We start from the raw sequence: 20,888 nt of genomic DNA on the forward strand, positions 1-20,888 counted from the left end.
CAACTCTACTGACGTCATCTGAAGTGTTTTTAGTTCCTGAGAGATTATTTACAACCACACTCTAATGGTTTCTAATCCAGGATATCTCAAGCTCCACATACCACCAAGAATAATCAGAGGTTCCAAACGTCTTCCTTCTGACTCCTCCGCAGGATAGGCAAACGCCTGCTAACAGAAACACACTGTGACAGATTGCCCTTCATCCCACAATGAAGAATATTCTCTGAGACAGGAGCAGTTTCGTCTGATCCGGATTAAATGATCCAATCTGAAGGGCATGGTGCTGCGTGTCACCGGCTGACGCCATGAGTATAAAAATAATGATGAGCTGTGATGGGAGCCGTATGCAAAGGTAGAGATGTTAGCAGGAGAATCTTCAGTGATCACAGCCGGGGATGAAAAGATGTGGAGGGAACAGCTTCAGGTGTTTTCAAGTGTGGAGGTATTCATGTGGATTTGAGGTTTCTGTTTTTATGCCTCTAAACTGTGGAGCTCTCTGCCTCTGGACATCAAGATGGCGAGCTTTCTGGATGTTTTTAAAATTAAACTTAAGACTCCCTATTTAAATCTGGCTTTTATTTGGAGTAATCTATTTTTAGCTATGGACTGCATTATTATAATCATTTTTTTAACAAGATTTAATTATGTTATTTATTTAGCTATCTATTTATTTCTTGTATTAATCTGATCTTTGGAACTGATTTAAAATTGTTGCTTTCTACCCTTTACTTAATTTATTCATTTAGCTGTATTCATTTCATTTTTCAAATTTTGATGTATTGACTTATTTTACAATATTGATTTGACGTTAATCATTTTAGTGTATTGATTTCATTTGAATTATTTTGCTGTACTGAATTTATTTGATTGATTTAATTGTTTTTATTACATGTTGTTAATTTTGCTGTATTAAATGTATTGTAAATCATTTGCTTTATTTATTTATTTATGCTTATTAACTGTATTTTGTTAGTTTTTGTGTATTGATTTTATTTTAATAATTTTGCTGTATTGATTTTTTAGGATTAATTTTAGTGTATTGATTTCATTTGATCAATTTTGTTGTATTCAATTTATTCTTATTGATTTTGCTGTATTTATTTTATTTCACCATTTTGCTGCATTGATTTTTTCAGTTGTATTAAACATATTTTGTTAGATTTTGTTGATTGATTTCCTTTATTCATTTCACTGTATTGATTTTATTTGTACTAATTTTCCTGAATTGATTTTGTATTATTAATTTGAGTGTATTGATTTAATTGTCTTAATTTTGCTGTATTGATTTTATCTGTTAATTTTACTGTAATTATTTTAATTTTAATTATCTTACTGTATTGTTTTTATTTAATTAATTATATCATATTGATTTTATTAATTTTACTGTATTGGTTTTATTTTATCATTTAAGTATTTCTTTTTTGATCATGTTTTTTATTATTTTACCCTTTTCTGTTATTTTCTGCCTCTGTTCTTTTGTGAAGCACGTTGAGCTGCATGTATAAAAGTTGCTGTATAAAGACAGTTGATTTGAGTTGTTCTGCAGCCGAAACAAAGCTGAACAGTGAGCCGCTCTGAAGGGAAAAGAAGAGAACTTTCTCCTCCCTCTGCAGCTCCATTCTTGAACTGTTTGCCTTCCTCTGTAGGTACGTCTTCTTATTTACTACCCGGCAGCAAGACCCAGTCCTTTGTCTCTTTTCTCTGCAGCTTCAATTGAGGAAGAGCTGTTCCTACTGCAAAGAGATTTTAATTGCTTTAAGCCAATAAGAAAATGCGAGACAGGGAATGAATGGCTTATGTGCTGCTTCCCGGGCAGAAAAATGCAGCCAAACAAACCCTCCTGCTCGCACAGATTTCCTCGCAGCTAAATCCCACAGACTGTCTCATTGTCTCTCTCCTGGGTGAGGACGGGAGATAGGGAGGTCACAGCGCACAGGAACCAGGAGAGAGAGGAGCTGAGTGAGTGAGCTTTTATTCTGACACGGACGCTCCCGCGACGCCGATTGCTCAGGCTGAATCAATGCAATCGTTCTTGGATGTTTGAGAGCTCGGAGACACCGGGAACAAATAAACAATAGAAGAATTTAAAAGAAATATGAGTCAACAAAAGACGGGTGACAATAAATAAGGCGACTGTTCTGTTCACAGCTGCCCAGGACTTATTAATGAGTTTACAGCCGCCGGTTGTCTCATGTCGGACTAAAGATTAATCCTCTCATGTGGGTGGGGGCACAGAGACAGAATACATCATTCTCAGGTCCCAGGGTTTCCTCTGTTGCACCAGTGAGGCCTTTTAGGCCAGGGGAGAGATAATCAGTCACAGACAAGCTGCAAGCGCCATCCCACGTGGCCCTCCAAGCACCCAAACTTGGATCGCAGTAACTTACGTCACCACGTGAGAACACGACGTCTGACTTCCTGTTAGTTTGCAGGATATGAAGGGTGTAGAGAGTTTGTGGTTCTGTCACAGTCCATATTATGACTGTCCAATGATGCCATGTATTTCTGCATCCTTACTTTTTGGGGGCTTTTACACCTTTATTGATAGGGGAGAGGACAGTGGATAGTGTAGGAAACTGGGAGAGAGTGGGGGAATGACATGTGGGAAAGGAGCCTCTTTCTACTGGATTTGAACCCGGGCCGCCCGCTACATGGGCACGCAACTTAACCAGTAGGCCAAGTCTGCACCCTCCTTAATGTTTTCTGAGAGCTGAGCATGTAAAGCCATGACCAAACCTCGGGAATGGACGAGTGTATAAAGAAAGGGCACATTGGATATCTGTCTTTGAAGCATGTTGACCTTTCCTCCTGAACACCTTCTCTCTCCTTGACATATAACCACTCCACCAGAGCAATTAGTAACCTGCTCAGGCATGTGGATGCTAACTTGGAAGGAGGACTGAAGGCTGGTAGTGCTAGCTCTGCTAGTGGAAGACACTCTGTGAATCAACCTGACATCATTTGCCTGCAGACTTTGAGATCCCAAGTTTAGTCATGTAAAACAAACTCAGCTCAGTTTGACTGTTTGAGAGTTTTCTGACTGTTTGAGGATCTTTGCTGGGAAAACATAAAAAGGCTTTCTGTGCCATCGCCTTCAGAGTGTCGACATGAATTAAAACGACCACACTGATAAAATAATCTGCTTTCTCATGGTCTCTCTTGCTTCTGTGGGTCATGTAGAGACCATAGACTATATAAATAATGGATGTAGTTAGTGACGTCACCCATCTGTTTCTAAAGCGCTGTTTTGAGGCCAATCATCAGCGGGAGCCATATTGCTGCTGTCGAGCTAGTGTGAGGTAAAGAGGCGGGCTTTGAGCCTCCTAGCCAACAGCTACAGTGTTCCCGCCTGTCAATCAAGTCAGCTGTGCCTCTCATTGGAAGACTAGGAATCTCAATATCTTTGAAGTTACCGCGTTATGAAAAAAAACCATCCCCGTACAGTGTGTGCCGATCAAGAAATGAGCTATCCAGACTACACTCGTTTTTTGTACCAGGCTGTAAACATGTTTATTTCTGCTGTAAAGATTGGCTTCTTTGAATTGTTGTGTATGTGGTTTCTGGTACTTTCGGAGCCAGCCTCAAGTGGATCCTTGAAGAACTGCAGTTTTTAGCAATTCCCGCATGGGACTCATATTTTCAGACCGAAGTTTGCCGCTTGGTAGAGACATTAATATCTGTTTCATGACCATACCTCCTCACAGGAGCTCTAAATACCATAGACTGTATAAAATATGGACGTAGTATCCGTGACGTCACCCATCTGTTCCTGAGAGCTGTTTTGAAGCAAATCGACGGCAGCAGCCATATTGGTAATGCGGAACTCAACCAGGCAGAGTGTGACATAGTGTGAGCCTCTTAGCCAATGGCTGTGTGTTCCCAACCGGGAGTCACGTCAGTCATATCCGTATTTGGGCAAAACTCGTAATCTTAATATCTTCTGAAACGTCACGTTAGAAAAAAATTCACCCCCCGTACAGTGTGTGCCATTAGAGAGATTAGCTTTGTAGGGCCAAGCCGGTATTTGAACCAGGCTGTAAACATGTTTATTAATGCTAAAAAGATCCTCTTTTTCCCATTCATATCTATGTGGTTTCCGGTGTTTCTGCAGCCAGCCTCAAGCGGATTTTCGATGTATTGCAGTTTATAACACTTCCACATTGGCTTCATCGTTTGAGACCGGAGTTTGCCGCTTGCTAAATACACCATAGCCTTTGTCTGATGGCAGGGGTTAGCATGAAACCTGATAAAGAAGGTAAAGACTGATTGATTCGGGGCGCTGTTGACCTAACGGTGTATGCACGTGTCCCATATACAGAGGCTATAGTCCTTGTCGCAATGGTCACAGGTTCGAGTCCAAGCCTCATCCATTTTCTGCATGTCTTCCCCCTCTCTCTACTCCCCACATTTCCAGACTCTCTCCAGCTTTCCTATCCAACAAAGGCATAACTTAAAAAAAGATTGATTGATTGATTGATAAACTGCTTCACGTAACGTCCATCGTGTCAGAAGAGTTAGCTTACATGACCTCTGTATCCTCATCTACTCACAGTGAAATCTGTCAAAAGCCTGATGCACTGTGGGTAATGTAGTCTGCAGGTGATGCATGGCGATTACAGACGTCTCTGTGGTTGGGGTATGTTCAGTCTGACCCTGTAAGAACTGGCGTTTGCTGCTCTCTGAACCCAGGACTGAGATCCCCTTAAAGCACAGCCAAACAAACCTGAGAGGATTCTAATGTAGAAATCATTAAAAATAATCCACACAGCTCTACACACCTTTATCTGTGTGACCTTCTACTCTGAGCCTGGTGAGATAATTGTAACCCTGTTTATTATTAATATTGACCAGAGCTGAACTGGGCACAGCGGGGAAAACAAACAGAACCAGTGAGAGGGGTCAGGAGATAAATGTCTTCGATTAAAGAGGCAGAAAGGTTTAAAAATACAACATTAGAGCACGGAGAGAGGCCCGCCTGCTATAGGAAATCTGTGGTGATTAACGCTGTGATAAAGCAGCAGCGAAGAGCCAATGAACAGACGGATGACTGAAAAGGCTTAACGGCTTCTGAGCAGAAAGATGCAAAGTGGATATAAGTAGCATAAAAGAAGAGAGCGCAGTGATGGAGCATTAACACACACTGATTCTTACAGCATATGAATACAATATATCTAATCAGAGCTCACTCTGCAGCTGGAGTCAGCAGTGCTTTTCAGTCGTTCTCTATCCCTCTTTCCAACACAAGCTTCGGCAGATGTGTGTCTAACATGAGTCTGGTCCTGCCTGAGGTTTCTGCCTGTTAAAGGAAGTTTGTCCTTGCCACTGTAACTTGCGAAATGCTGCAAAGTGCTCAGCTCATGGTGGATTAAGATGAGATCAGACTGAGTCTTGTCTGTAAGATGGGACTGGATCTTATCCTGTCTTGATGTTGGGTCTTTGTTAATAATAGAACATAGAGTAGGGTCTAGACCTGCTCTGTTTGGAAAGAGTCTGAGGATAACATTTGTTTGGATTTGGTGCTATATAAATAAAGATTGATGATAATGAGTGTGTCAAATGTGGCACTCTGTTCAATGACGTTTCAGTGTGGCAGTAAAAACTACAGATACCTATTTGCTGGTGAAGTATCTGATATGTAACCACATAAAATCAAGTATATGTTGTTAGTCTATGTACACTTCAGGAATATGTAGAATAGCTCCAGGAAGATTCAGGAATTTCTAAAAGAAGAGCACCTTGCCTATAAATGTGGTTGACTGTGACAGTTGGCATCCTTGACTGTTGTCATTTTAAGGTCTTCAGACCTAGAGTCCAAAATAACAATGATAAACTGGTGTTGAGAAGTCCATATATGTGTGTTCTGTGAGAACACCCACACCTTTTATAAGACGGCCTTTGGAGACCGTCAGGAGGAGACTTCATTTGGCCGAGTCGTCCTCCAAGAAGCAATGCTTGTTACTGATGCTGGTGCTATTGTTGTAAATAAACATATTACGATACGAGCAAGCCAGTGTCAGGAAGTTCATTCTACATCTGCACATCACGGGCTGTTAAGATACGACAATGGTAACCAGAGGTTTAACTTTTGTTGGCCTGAATAAAAACAGACGTCGTCCCTGCTTGATTCTAAAAAGTACTGTATTGGTTTAAAACTCTGATTCCATCTACGTGGTCCACAAACACCTCGTCTTTAATATGAAATCCACAAAACTCCCAAACTGGGGGAGAAAGCTTTTCAGGGTGAGGTAGAGCAAGGGGGTCCAAAACTTTTCAGCCCGTGACAGCCAAAATACAGTATAGGCACCAAAGACTCACAATCCCCACACTGTCCTTCGAAGTGATTAAATGTTGCTTCATACTTCATTTAGCTGGTATGCAGAAAATGTGCCTGGCTACATGCACATGTGGCTGTGTTTCCTGTGCTGTTATGAATTAACCTGCTGCTACTGATGCTTTTATTAATCAACTATGAAGTAACCCTAACCTTACCAGTCATCTGGAAACAAAGACAGACATAAAACTGATGAAAAAAAATGTATTTGCAAGGTTTTATTTTAAATTTAACTACTACAGTTGTTGATATTTTTTACAATAATGGCCAAAATATGTGATTTTAGATTACTTAAAAAATAAAAATCTGGAAATCATCTCACTACCCCCAATTAGTGTTCCTCACTTTGGGAACCCTTGCGTACCTCCCTTTCCTCTGACATGATCTGAGCTGCAGGAGAAGCCACATGCGGTGGTAATGGCTGGCTAGCTGGTTACTCAGTCTTCTTCTTCACTTTGTTTTACGGCAGGTGTTAAATCAGTGTAAAGAACCGCTCCCACCCCCTACTATGAACCACTTAGTTTTTAACACAATCTCAATATTGAATGTTTTAAACAGAAGGTTATCATCAGTACCGGTGTATCGTTACAGCTCTAATTCAAACACATAAACATGTTACCCATGATGCACCTTGGTCCATGCAGGTACAGGTGGTGTACTATATTCTCATGGCTTGAATTAGTTCTATGAAAGAGCTGAGAGAACAGAAACACTCACTCTGTTTCTTCATTACAGTTCTTTTTAAACGGACTCATCATTAAGCCGGCGCTCACAGATCTGATATTAAAGATTCATCGCTGGAAGAACCACGAGGAAGAAAAAACCCTGAGAATATAAAAACTGCACAGAAAGCAGAAAGACAATCTCTGCTTATTTCTGAGAACAGAGGTTACTTTTTAAAGATGTCGGAGGGAAATTGCCGTTTAACCTCGAGTTATCTTTCCTGCAGGCACTTGTAGCATTGCTACTGTCATGTAAATTCTCCTCAGCGCAGCTCTTTGAGAACAGAACAGAAGCAGCACACAGCCCCGGATGGTTTTCAGTAACTCTCATGAGGCTGCACATCTGTCATTAAAGCTTTCTCTCATTGTTTTTGCTGCAGCTGCATTCTTTACATTCCAGCGGCTGAGACTCCCTTTGACTCCGGAGAGGAGGGAGGAGGGGGGCCAACACTCCTCTGGACGGGCGCTGTGAGGCTAAAGCTCATGCCAAGGTGTGAACTGGAGACACCTGAAGCCCAGACTCAAGGTCCACAGTGGTCGCCAAGACAGGGTCTAGTGAGCTACAACAAACTGGAACTCAATCTCTGGCATCAAAGTGTGTCCTGTTGATGTTTGTGTTGTGTGTCCTGTTATAATATCTTTTAATAACTTTCCTTTTTGATAAAGCTTATAGTTAGAGCTGGCTCAGACTTGGACCAGCTCTTAGTTATGCTGCCATAGGCTGAGACTGCCGGGGAAACTGGTGCACTTACACATTGGGATCCTATCTCACCTCTCTCCCTCCCTCCCACCCCCCATCACTTACTTGAATTCTCCCTGTCCCATTAAAGTTACTAACCATAGACCTTTCTGGAGTCCCTGAGTTCCCTTGTCTCGTAGGATCATCTGAGCTGCCGTAGACATCCTCCTGCGGTGGATGTTTCAGACTCCAGCTGATACGGACGTGTTGACTCCAGCAGCAACAACTACTACTACTACTACTCGTCTCATCACTATCACTGCTCCCTCTATCTCTTCATCTCCTCTATCCCTCTTTCCAACCCCAACTCAGTCGAAGCAGATGGCTGTCTAACATGAATCTGGTCCTGCACAAGGTTTCTGCCTGTTAAAATGAAGTTTTTCGCTTGCACCTTGCTGTAACTAGCTAAATTCTGCAAGGTGCAATGCTCATGGTGGATGCTCATGACCCCTTGCGCATTGGCTTAAATTCTCGCGCCTGGAGGTTGATGCTAGATCTCTACACACATTCACAGTCTGATCCACAACGACGCCAGTGACAGAAGTTGGACCATGGACATATTAACATATGCATCTTTACTCACGCCCTGTGATAGGCCGGTGACCTGTCCAGCTGGGATAGGCTCCAGCCCCCACCCGTGACCCCTAATGGGATAAGCAGTCAAGATAATGGATGGAAGGATGAATCTTTACTCACTAACTTAAGGTGTGCATACATTACACATTTAAAGAACAACAATGAGAAAACAATTAACGATCTTGTTGCTATAGTCCATCAGTGAGGTTATTATTGGGCGTAGATATCAGCTCAAGGAAATCCATGTTGTGCATCCCTGGTGTCTGTATTCAGGCTCCTACCGTGAGTAACTAGAAGCTGCAGACAGCTTCGGCAGGCTATAAACACTTTAGTACTGCTTTTGAATAAAGAGTTTTATGTGCATAAAGTGGCCATTTCTCCACCCTGTGGGTGTAGTAGCAGGAGGCCCAGATAACTTACAAGACTACACTGAATCCCGGTTCCTTCCTAAAAGCGTTAAAGCTCGAATCTCAACACGCCTCGGGCCGAGCTGCTGAGATAATTCGCCCGACCGCAGCAAAAAACTGGCTTTCTGTGACAAGTAGAAATGCCTGCAGGCTGCACAGTTTGCTGCACAGGAATGTGTCGGACTGAGCTGTTTAAGGAGCTGGGTATATCTGTTTGACCTCATTAGTACCGCGGGGCCACGGCTGCAGACTCCATGTGCCAAGTCTGTACTCTCTCCCTGCTACTTTGTACACATTACTGGAAGGAGGCTGGTTTCCTGGGCTGAATCAGGGGGTGGGAGGATGCAAAGAGAGGGATGGAGAAAGAGAGAGTGTTTGTGTTTATTTGCATGAGGATTAACTTACACTGTTGGCATGTTGATAAGGGTAGCACAGTTGTAAGATGAGAGGATTTGGATGATCGAGCAGAGAAAGTAAGCACCAAACACCACACACTCTGCACACAGCATCCTTAGCATTTAATAACACGTCTTAAACTGTAAGAATGAGCGTCTCCTGCTCAGGGAAAGAACGCGGTGTTAGCAAGAAAAACACTCTGCACAAATGATGTTAGGAGCTACGTTCTGTCTTTTATTTGCTTGAATAAAAAGGCAGAGAAACATTCTTCCATGCACAGGGAACCAGAACACATCTCCCTTAAAAAACGGTCTGAAGGTGCACTGTGCCAAAAGACTAGCAGAGCAAGACTCTAACACGCAATGACAAGAGGCCAGGACTCATCCTCCAGCGCTCGTGAAAGGCATTCAGCGGAGAGAGGGGAAGAGAGCGCTCTGTTTTGGAGCGTTTAGAAATGTCTGAATGCCTTTGTGCACAGACGGTCGCTGCATGACTCGACTGGAGGGGGCATATTCAGTGTTTACCAGTCAGGTAGATACAGGTGGGTGAAACAGAGAAGGCCAAATCTGTGCTGACAGTCCTGAGGAAGAGAGAGTCTTGGTAAGGCAACAACACAGTAGAAGTCATCGCCTATAAAATACCAAGAGCTGCATCAAAGACCTCTAATACAATCCTGTGTCCACGATCAGGAGTGCAACGAGAATGATCTCAATACAATCACCATCAGCGAGCATTCAGCTGTGATTGCTGAGTGGCTCAGACATATTCATAGGAATATCTCCTCCGGAGGCCCCAGCTGCAGGCTCAGGACCACTTCACAGTAAACAAGGGTCCTATTAAACCCAAGGACCCAATTAAGTTGCTGGCACTCCACCTAAACCTTCAACTAAATCAGAATTAAGGTCGTACAGAGCAGATTAGCGGCATCTGGACTGTGGTCAGTCCAAAGCTTGATGCTTTTCCAATCCTTTCAAATCTTTGTTCTGACTTAGTGCTTTCAAAAATAGCTAATCGCACTCAGGAAACTCTGGACCTGAAAACAAATGCTCAAAGGAATAACCAGAGATAATCCCACAAACACTGGAGTGAGTGTCAATGTTCAATCTCCTCTACATCCGTCAGCTGTAAAGACAATGCTACTCCATACAGACTAATGGCAAGGCGTTCTGATGGCCTGGCTCTGTGATAATGTGGTATAGAGATGGCGTGGCATAGTCATAATGTGGCTTAGCGATGGCATGACGCAGTGATAAGGTGCGTGTTGATAATGTGGCGTTGTGATAATGTGGAGTTGTGATGGCTTGGCGTAATGATAATGTGATGTAGAGATGGCATGACATAATGATAACGGTGCATAGTGATAATGTTGCATAGTGATAATGTTGCATAGTGATAATGTGATGTAGAGATGGCATGACATAATGATAACGATGCATAGTGATAATGTTGCATAGTGATAATGTGGCATAGTGATGGTATACCATAGTGATAATGTTGCATAGTGATAATGTGGCATAGTGATGGCATGGTATAGTGATGGCATGACATAATGATGGCTTTGCATAGTGATAATGTGGCATAGTGATAATGTGGTGTAGTGATGGTATAGCATAGTGATAATTTTGTGTAGTGATCATGTGGCGTAGTTATAATGTTGCAAAGTGATCATGTGGCACAGTGATAATGTGGTGTAGTGATAATTTGGTATAATGATGGCTTGGCATAGTGATAATGCGGCAGAAAGATGGCATGAAGCAGTGATAATGTGGCATATTGATAATGTGGCATTGTGATGGCTTGGCGTACTGCTAATGTGACGTAGAGGTGGCATGACATGATAATGGGGCATAGTGATAATGTGGTGTAGTGATAATGTGGCATAGTGATGGCATGGTGTAGTGATAATGTGGCGTATTGTTTATGTGGCATACTGATCATGTTGCATACTGATAATGTGGCGTACTGATCATGTGGCATAGTGATGGCCTGGCATAGTGATCATGTGGCGTACTGATCATGTGGCGTACTGATCATGTGGCATAGTGATGGCCTGGCATAGTGATCATGTGGCGTACTGATCATGTGGCATAGTGATGGCCTGGCATAGTGATAATGTGGTGTACTGATCATGTGGCATACTAATAATGTGGCGTAGTAATAATGTGGCATCCTGATCATGTGGCACAGTGATAATGTGGCGTACTGATCATGTGGCACAGTGATAATGTGGCATCCTGATCATGTGGCACAGTGATACTGTGGCATCCTGATCATGTGGCACAGTGATAATGTGGCGTACTGATCATGTGGAATAGTGATGGCTTGGCATTGTGATAATGTGGCGTACTGATCATGTGGCACAGTGATAATGTGGCGTACTGATCATGTGGAATAGTGATGGCTTGGCATTGTGATAATGTGGTGTACTGATCATGTGGCATACTAATAATGTGGCGTAGTAATAATGTGGCATCCTGATCATGTGGCGTATTGATGTGACGTAGAGATGGCATGACATAATGATAATGTGGCGTAAATGTGACTTAAACACAGTTGTATGAAACTGACACGCTCCATTTGAAGGAGCTATTCTCATCAATATTCAAATGTTTAATAAATTTACTGTTAGCTTAGCCTCCTGCAGAGCTCTTGGATCAATGAGCCGAACAGTTTTGAGTTGTTTGGCATGAAAATGAAGAACACAAAACCATCACAAACCTAAAGTTCATAGTGAGCATCATTCTATGGCGTGGGAGTGATGTGACCAAACTATCAGTGCTCTCCTCTTTTTGACTTCTCTGCTACACGTCCGCTCAGCTTTGGCGGTTTGTCTCTTATTTATCTGAGCGGTCTTTCAGGGTTGGTAAAGCTGCGGCTGGCACGGCCCTCCCGTTTGGGACCGACTGGATGCCAAAGCTTTTCCTGCAGCATTCAGTCACAGATACAGAAAAAAACAACTTCTCCACATGAGGTCTGGGTGTTGCATGGACCGCATGACAACACCCACAATGTAAGCTGGCTGGCACAGGAAGCCATGTGAGAGAAGGTAGGAGGGCAGCAGAAAGAGAGCAGATGTAGACAGTAAGTGTGGGGACAGAAAGGAAGCTTAGCAATGCAGCGCTCATTTGCCACGCCTAATCAGAATAACAATGGGTGCTTTCAAGTTACAATAATAGAGAGCCATCCCTCATAATAACGGAGGGAAGGACAGCCAGGCTGGGCTGAACCCATACAGTCAGCAGCAGGGACAAGAGGAGGATCATGGAGTAGTCAGAGTGGGGAGTAAAGGATCAGCTAATGGAGGCATCGGTCAGGACTACAGGACTACAGGACTACATGACTGCAGGACTACATGACTACAGGACTACATGACTACATGACTACAGGACTACAGGACTACAGGACTGAAACCAGAGGCAGCACGGCAGATAGAGGAGAAGGCGACGCAACCTGGTAGCTGCAATAAATTCACACCGAGGAGGGCCGTGGGCTGGTTTCAGCAGTCATGACAAGGACTTTGCATCACTGGTTTAAACACGCATTCTGGTTTTTGTACACACACATTTTGGTTTCAGTCATAGAAGATGGAGGTTTACTTCCCTCAACATGGATTCAGCCGCAAAGGGAGGGAAAATAAAGTAAGACAACAACAAGACAACAATGTGGACTGAACTCTGCTAGACTCACCAAAGAGCAAAGATCACATTCATCTCCCTCAACCCCTCCATGAAATAACTACTGCTCTCTGCACGTCACAACTCCAACCCTACCTTCAAACAGTGAGGGTGAGGACAGCGTCCAGGAACGGCCCTGAAAGTTACCTGCTGGGTAGTAACTTGGTGTGATCCAAAATATCTAAACCAGGGGTCTCAAACTCAAATTACCTGAGGGCCGCTGAGTATCCAGCCTTGTCACAAGGGGCCACAAGTATTCCACAGAAAATACAAATAAAAAAACATTCATCTGTTCCAACAACTGTACAACAACAACTTTTCAACATGAACTATTTTACAGTCATTTTAGGCTTTTCCTGCCAGACACCAGGGAGCGCTTCTTCTCAGACAGCTGGGCCACATTTGCTCTGAGGGAGGTGACAGTTGAAACCTTCAGTATGGCTTGAAGATGTTCATCACCAACTCTGGACATATTCTTTGATTTATTAAAGTTCCTTAGCTGTGCAGCTCGTTGTGTCCACTCATCTCCCTGGAACTTTGCAAAATGCTCTGTATGTTAAGTTAAATAATGAGGTTATAATCCTTAAGCACTGTAATTTTCTCTTTGCAGATGAGACAGGTGGCATTCCCCTTGAACTCCACAAAGAAATAATCATTCTCCCACTTCTCCTGAAACACTCTGTGCTCGGCATCAACCTTTCTTTTGGCCTTTGAAAGAGACATCTCGATTAAACAATGCCGACAACGTTAGCAGCGTGCTAAATGTTTGTTTTTTCATCCGCTCGCTCACGTGTTGCTTATGCTGCATTCATGGTCAACTCGGAAATCGGAAATTTCTTTCCCAGCCACGATAGCGGACCCGGCCTTGAACGCAGCAGGCCGTATTTCACTATACATTGATATCAAGCGACAGGCCGTATTAAATGGTCTTTCAGGGGGCCGGGAGTTTGAGACCCCATGTCTAAACTGTCTTACATGGTTCCATCTTTAGTCCCTTCTTTCCCCTCTTGTGGCCCTTTTCCACTACACAGTTCAAGCCCTACTCGACTCGACTCGGCTCTACTCGACTCTACTTGGTTTGGGTACCTTTTCCAACAGCCCTCAGTGACGACATTCTCTGACCAATCAATGGCCGGCAGTCCGTCGACTTCACCTTTTAATATCGGCTCAGCTCACTTAGAACCAGAGCAGAGCAGGTTCGAAAAACTGGTATCTGACACGAGGTACAGCTCCCGTGGAAACGCAACACAAACCGAGTCAAGTCGAGTAGAGTAGGGCTAAGACAGGCCGGTGGAAAAGGGCCATTGTAATCACCAGGAAGTAAAGACATCTGAAAGCTCATATGGAACCCAAACCATAGAAGAAGAACGAGCGGTACACTGGAGAAGATTATGACAGCTCATCATTATCGTCATCCATCTCTCTCCTGCACGCAAGGGTCTGACAGGGAAACTGTAGAATACTGTAACATGGGACCTAATGGGGATTTCTCTGCTTTCTGAGCCAGCCTCAAGTGGACACTGGAGGAACTGCAGTTTTTTTGCACTGAAAATAAAGGGCCAAAAGTCAAAGGCTGTGAAGCGGTGTTGGATAAGTTACATAACTCTAAAAAAATAAAAAGGACATTACTTATTCAACACGCCATTATAACTAATTTAGAAGGTAAAACATGACTTTTGGAGCCTTGAGGTACCCAAACTTCTGTTTACCAAAAAAAAATGGAGACTGCATATAAAGTATTCACAGAGCTGAGTTCACCTCAAAGAGAACTCTGTTTGACCCAAGTGACAGAAGAACCTTAGAGACTGAGCGTGGAGAGGACGAGAACAAAAGGCTCATTAAATAAAGAGCAGATAGTGTAAAAAGCTTCTTATTCTGGTCACTTCTGTGGTCAGCGTACAGAGTCGTTTCTAACTGTGTTAGGTTGGATTAATTCCTGACGAGCACCAGGAGAGCTGTAAACAGTGACCGTTCAATGCAGCTCCTCTGAAAAGACTAAAAAGGCCAGAGGAGCGAGCTTTAACTCACAGAGCGAGGGGGGGAGAACAGAGGAGAAAGACTGTGCCTTCAGTTTTCTTTTCACCCTGCTCGTTTCATTAAATCTGTTTTTCCCTACAGACAATAAAAGGATGGGAGGAGAGGGAGAGCAGGGAGTCAGGAAAAGGGATATTAATGAAGGGAGAGAGCAAACAGGAGTGAAGAAGTGAAGAAGTGAGGCATTTCTTGGTTAATTGTTGGAGGAAGTAAGTTGTGCCACTTCTTAAAAAGAGGTAGTATTGGGACAGGAGGGAGAGGGGCCACGCACTCCCTTTGACCTCCGTCTAATTACTGCATACCTCGTGTTGAATAACTCTGCAGAGACTCGCTGAAGAGAGAGGAGGACGGTGTGATGCCAGACGGCTGCCTAGTCCCTTTCGTACCTCCCCGTGGTTCAAAAGCGGCGCAGCATGGCTCTGCTAGCCGGGGGCGATGAGAACTTGTGGGGAAAAAGTGAGACGTGTGTTCTACATTCTCCTCTCCCTTCATCACCAGCTGCGGATTCACTCTTCCCCAGCTCAAAATGCACAGATAGGGTTTTTCAGAATTCAATAGAGATCTAGAGCGAGTACCGATCTCACGGTAGCCCAGAGCAGGATGAGTTTTTCAATCAACAGTGGAGTCTCAGTTCTGCTTTCTACTACAAACACTGAGAGCTGAACGTCTGACTCAACTATGCTGGGAGGAGGGAGTCAGAGAGGGCATATTTTGGACGACATATTTTCAGCGTCCGTGAAGCTCCTGAAGCATAAAATCAATGTTTAAAGAAACCAGGCACACAAGGGAGAAAATAACAGCCAAGAGCCATGGGTTATTTAGAACAGAGTAAGTCCACAGCGCAGAGGATCCTACTACATTTTACTCTGGCAGCAGGAGAAGCAAGACAACCATCCAACACTCAAGATCGATTTTAACCTCCAACTTGGCACTAATTTTAAGCAGAACTGTAAAAAAATGGAGAAGAAAAAACAACTGATATCACATAAACCTTTGTAGACTTCACTATAGTAAGGAGTAAGAGACAGAGTAGCAGGACTCCACCATCCATCTACCCATTATCTACAGCTTATCCTGTTCAGGGAGGATGGGGCAGCTGATCCAAGACGGGGTAGGCCTTGGATGGGTCGGCAGGTCATCATAGGACCAGTCGCACTCTCACTCACCTACAGGTGACCTGACTGATGTCCTGTGGGACAAGGCCTGGTTCCCAGAGGTAACCCACATAGTCACCATTAGAATTCAACTCTGCAGGTTATACTTAAGTATACGTGCATTCTGCAGCAGCTTTTTTCCTCATCAATTCAAAGGTCAGAAATCAGAAAGAGTGTGGTTTATTTAACACAGCTGAACACAGAGCCAAACATCTGGGTGGTAGAGCTTTGAGGCAGCAGTCACTAACCCATTCAATAACTAACTAATCCACCGACTCTGGTGCCAACTAGCGAGGGTCATGGCGCTGAAGAGTTATCACAGATTAATTTAATTTGATCCTAAAGCTCACCTGTCCAACAGGATGTCACCACAGTCAAACGTCAGTCAGTGACTGTGTTTTCTTCAGAAGAGGTCATGAGTGATACCATGGAAATGAACAATCCAATCACAGGTTCATGTTCCTTCATCCTTGCCACATTGTTAACCTGTGAAAATCCTTGTGATTGTGAATGTGTCATTCAGGGTCAGGGGTAGCGTTAGGGTTAGGCAGAGTGAACGGAAACTCATAGAGATTAGGATTCGGGTCCGGATCAGGGTTACGGTTAGTGTTAGGTTTTGAAACATGTTAGGCTTAGGCAGAGTGACCGGATACTGATAGAGGTTAGGGTCAGGGACAGAGTGGGGGTTAGGATTAGGGTTGCAAAGGGGTGGAACATTTCTGGAAAGTTCCCAGTAAATTTTGATGGGAAGTTAAGCTGGGGAATTTTGGAAATATTCCAAATTGGAAACTTTCCATGGGAATTATGGGAATTAACTGGAAATTGATGTGAATTTAGTGGAAAGGTATCATATCCAAGCATAAATATTTGTTTTGTTATAAGCAGACATCCATCCAAAACAATACAATTAAATCTGATTTATTTGTAAGTGCTTTATTTATAAGTGTTAAATATTTTAAGGAACAATCAATTCTTTCGTTGAAGAACAAAAAAATGAATGTTGAGTTCAATATTACTCATCCCCCCGACCCAACCCATTCAAAAATGAACAAAAATGCAATCCCAACAAAGTCCCATTTAAAATGTTAAATGAAAAGAGCCCCTCTCCCTCCTAAACACTCCCATTCAACATGCAAAAAAAAAGCATCTTCCCTCAAGCTTCTCAAGCCTAGCCTCTGCAGGATTCTAGAAATCATCTGTGCATGTGGTGGAGGAATGCACATTGCATATAGGGGGGCGTGGTCTCAATAGCCCTGCAGTAAGCAGTGTGCTGTGTGCATGCGATTGAAATTTAAATTTAAATTCCCTATTAAGAGCCAACCTTAAATTTAGTAAATTCCTGGTTTATTCCTGTTAATTCCCATGGAAAGTTTCTAACTTTTGGCAACCAGAATTTGGCAACCCTAGTTAGGATTAGGCAGAGTGAACAGATACTGATAGAGATTAGGGTTAGGGTCAGGTTAGGGTTAGGGTTAGAATTAGGATTAGGGTTAGGATTAGGCAGAGTGAACAGATACTGATAGAGGCTTGAGTTAGAGTCAGGTTTGGGGTTATGGTTAGGCAGGTTGAACAGATACCGATAAAGGTTAGGGTCAGGGTTTGAGTGAGGGTTAGGATTAGGCAGAGTGAACAGATACTGATAGAGATTAGGGTTAGGGTTAGGCAAATTGAACAGATACCGATAGAGGTTAAGGTTAGGGTCAGGGTCAGGTTAGGGTTAGGGTTAGGATTAGGATTAGGGTTAGGATTAGGCAGAGTGAACAGATACTGATAGAGGCTTGAGTTAGAGTCAGGTTTGGGGTTTATGGTTAGGCAGGTTGAACAGATACCGATAAAGGTTAGGGTTAGGGTCAGGGTTAGAGTGAGGGTTAGGATTAGGCAGAGTGAACGGATACCGATAGAGGCTAGGTTTAGGGTCAGGTTCAGGATTACGGTTAGGTAGAGTAAACAGATACTGATAGATATTTGGAGTAAAAGCTCTGGCTGCTTTTAAAGTGCAACACATTTCGAAGATTAGCGGTTCATCCGCCTGCCAAAAATACTAAACCTCCTCTCTGAGACTCTGCCACGTCTCAGAGCTTTTCCTGAAAACAAACAAATGGACTAACATATTCTGAAGTGTTTGGCTGCTCATGACTGAAACCCAAGCTATCCAAATGCTTTCACTGTTTGATGAACTATTACAATGGATTTATGTGTAACCAGTGTTGACTGTGGTAAAGCCAAATAAAATCCTCCAAATCATGAACAAAACCAATGCCCAATGAAATTCAACCAAACCTCCAGGAGGGCTGTTTAAAGGAAGCAGAAGCAGGAGTTTAGGTTGGATTAGAGGTGATTTAAGATGCTTTCACACCTGGATGTTTGGAGGAGTTGTTCTGAAATGGGGCGTTTGGTTATTTGGAAAGTCAAGGCACTGAATTTATGTCGTACCGCTGAAGAAGAACGGATCATTTGTTGTTTTGGATGCGATATATGAATGATGTTTTCGGTTCTCCAGTCTAACCGCAACCCTTCATTCCATCTCAAAGTTTTGTTCTTTATAAGTATCTGTCACTTCTGATTTAACTTTCCAGAGCTGGCAGTCAGACAATCCGCTCAACAAACACAACATGAAGAGCTGTCTGTTTCCCCCTGAGCTGCGTGATTTATTTTAGTGTTTATCTCTTTCTCTCTCCTCTACGATCAACCATTCAGTTCAAAGGGAAGTCAAATTAAAGCAAACTCTTTGCTGCTGCTCCTCAGGATACTGAAGAACGATTGTTGCACTAATGACAGAAACAAACCAAGGTAAATGTGCTTAAAAGCATTCACAAAATAACCCCAGGCTTCTTCTAAATTTGTCTTGCTAACAGGCAACAAGGCGAGGGTGACAGCTCTATCTCACTTTGTACTCAGGAGAAAACATGTTTCAAACAGTGAATAGAACAAAGACTTACTGGTCAAACGGATCATATTCAAACAGCGTCTTTAGTTCTTTGTAGAAGCTTTCCATTTGACAGTCCCTCTAGGATTTTTTTGCGGGTTTTTTTGTGATTGTTGCGGCCCAAAGAGCCTGATTTTGCGACAGCTTTTTGAAAGTTGTGTTTTTTTTTTAAAGCTTTCCCCCCAATAAACATCTCAGGGGCAAGTAAATATGCTAAATTATGGGGCGCTGGTGGCCTAGCGGTCTAAGCGCCCCTCGTACAGAGGCCACAGTCCTCGTCGCAGGGGTCGCCGGCTTGATTCCCCGCCGGTCGACCATTTCCTGCATGTCTTCCCCCGCTCTCTACTCCCCACTTTTCCTGTCTCTCTTCAGCTGTCCTATAAAATAAAGGCAAAAAGGCCCAAAAATATACCTTAAAAAAAAAATATATATATATATATGTATATATATATATATATATATATATATATATATATATATATATATATATATTTATATGATAAATTATTGGCAGTTATTTTTAGAAAACCTTCTTGTTGTGACCACTTTGACTGTATTTTGATTCTCTTGATTCACAGAGAAATGCAATGAAAGGACTGTATTGCACATTTATGTGGGTCCTTGAATGCACCTGCAGTGACAGGCACACTGGACACAGTCAGTTCACGGCACTCTGAAATGCATCTGCATCTTTCAACAAGGATTTGATCAAAACTTACTAAATGTGTCTGATGTATCACCAAACTGGATTAAATCAAGCTGAAGACGAGAGCTTTTTACGTTAATGGCGGCAAAAACAGCTAACATCACATATTAAACAGACGTCCCCCAGTGGTGTCTTTGTCACTAACGCACACTGGGGGTAAAAACATCAATGAAGATGAGACAGATGCATGGAGGCGGGGAGAGCTTGTTCATAAAGCACACCTGCTGCAGGTAGAGATCCCCCCCTGTCGTACCTTTGCACCGCCCCAAAGTTTGCCAACCAAAAAACAGACTAGTCTCAAAGACGTATTTGGGTGGTGGTGCCGAGGTGGGAAAGGATTTAACCCTGTATGTGTCGCATGAAGCGCATTTTTTTCCCCTTCAACCTTAATATTGGTGGGGACATTTCAGCCGCCGTTTGAGATTGGTAGGGACACATCCATATGCAATTCTACGCCACTGACTGCGCCCCTCAAATAATAACTCAGCCTGTCACAGGAAGGCATCACTTTTATCTTTAAAGATTAGACGCACAGCGGGGGAAACATGGATTCTTAATGTCCGGTGGTCGGCTACTAAAGTTTTCATCTCGTCATCGTCTCGTCAACAAAATCAAAACATACGATCTATAGCTTATTAATACTAAAAGGCTATTTGAGTCTATAAATAACAACATTGTCGTTGTCACTTGTCCTGCCTGCTGTCCCCGCTTTTCACCCGTTCTCCGTGCGTGATTTGCTGTTGAAAATTGCCGATCAAGTTTATGTTCCACCACGCCGTGCAAAACAGTTTACCCCCGCTCTCATGTAAAACATCCGGAAACTGACTTGCACGAACTTCGGCGGAAACACTAGTTGGTAAATGTGCTTTTTTCGCGTCGGACATGTCTTCATCTTGTCAACTGCTAACAAGGAAGTGGAATTGATGATGAAACCGATGACGTACAGGGGCTGAGGTTAAGGTGATTGGCCAAATTTTTGGGAAAGTTGGTGTGATTGTGTAAAATTGCAAGGCCAAGATTGGTTGAATTTGCGTTGATAGTTGCGATCGCAATATCGCAACTTCCTGGAGGGATTGATTTGAGTATAATCAAGACCAAATTCAGTGACGCAGCTGTTACTAAAACATCTATGTTTGTGCTGCTAGATTTAGCGCCAAAGGAAGCCGATGTCCACAGACCTGAGCCTCATGATGGACCAAGAAAACAGCTGTGTCATGGCTGTC

General features: G+C 43.1%; 1 protein-coding gene across 2 annotated transcripts in view; it reads right to left on the reverse strand.

Annotated features, from left to right (window-relative positions):
• The window catches only part of magi2a (membrane associated guanylate kinase, WW and PDZ domain containing 2a), a 330,301-nt gene that overhangs the window by 283,863 nt on the left and 25,550 nt on the right, over nucleotides 1-20,888 (reverse strand). The gene's annotated exons all lie outside the window — the stretch shown is intronic.

Source organism: Notolabrus celidotus, chromosome 21 (genome assembly GCF_009762535.1).
Source record: "Notolabrus celidotus isolate fNotCel1 chromosome 21, fNotCel1.pri, whole genome shotgun sequence".
NCBI lineage: Eukaryota > Metazoa > Chordata > Actinopteri > Labriformes > Labridae > Notolabrus > Notolabrus celidotus.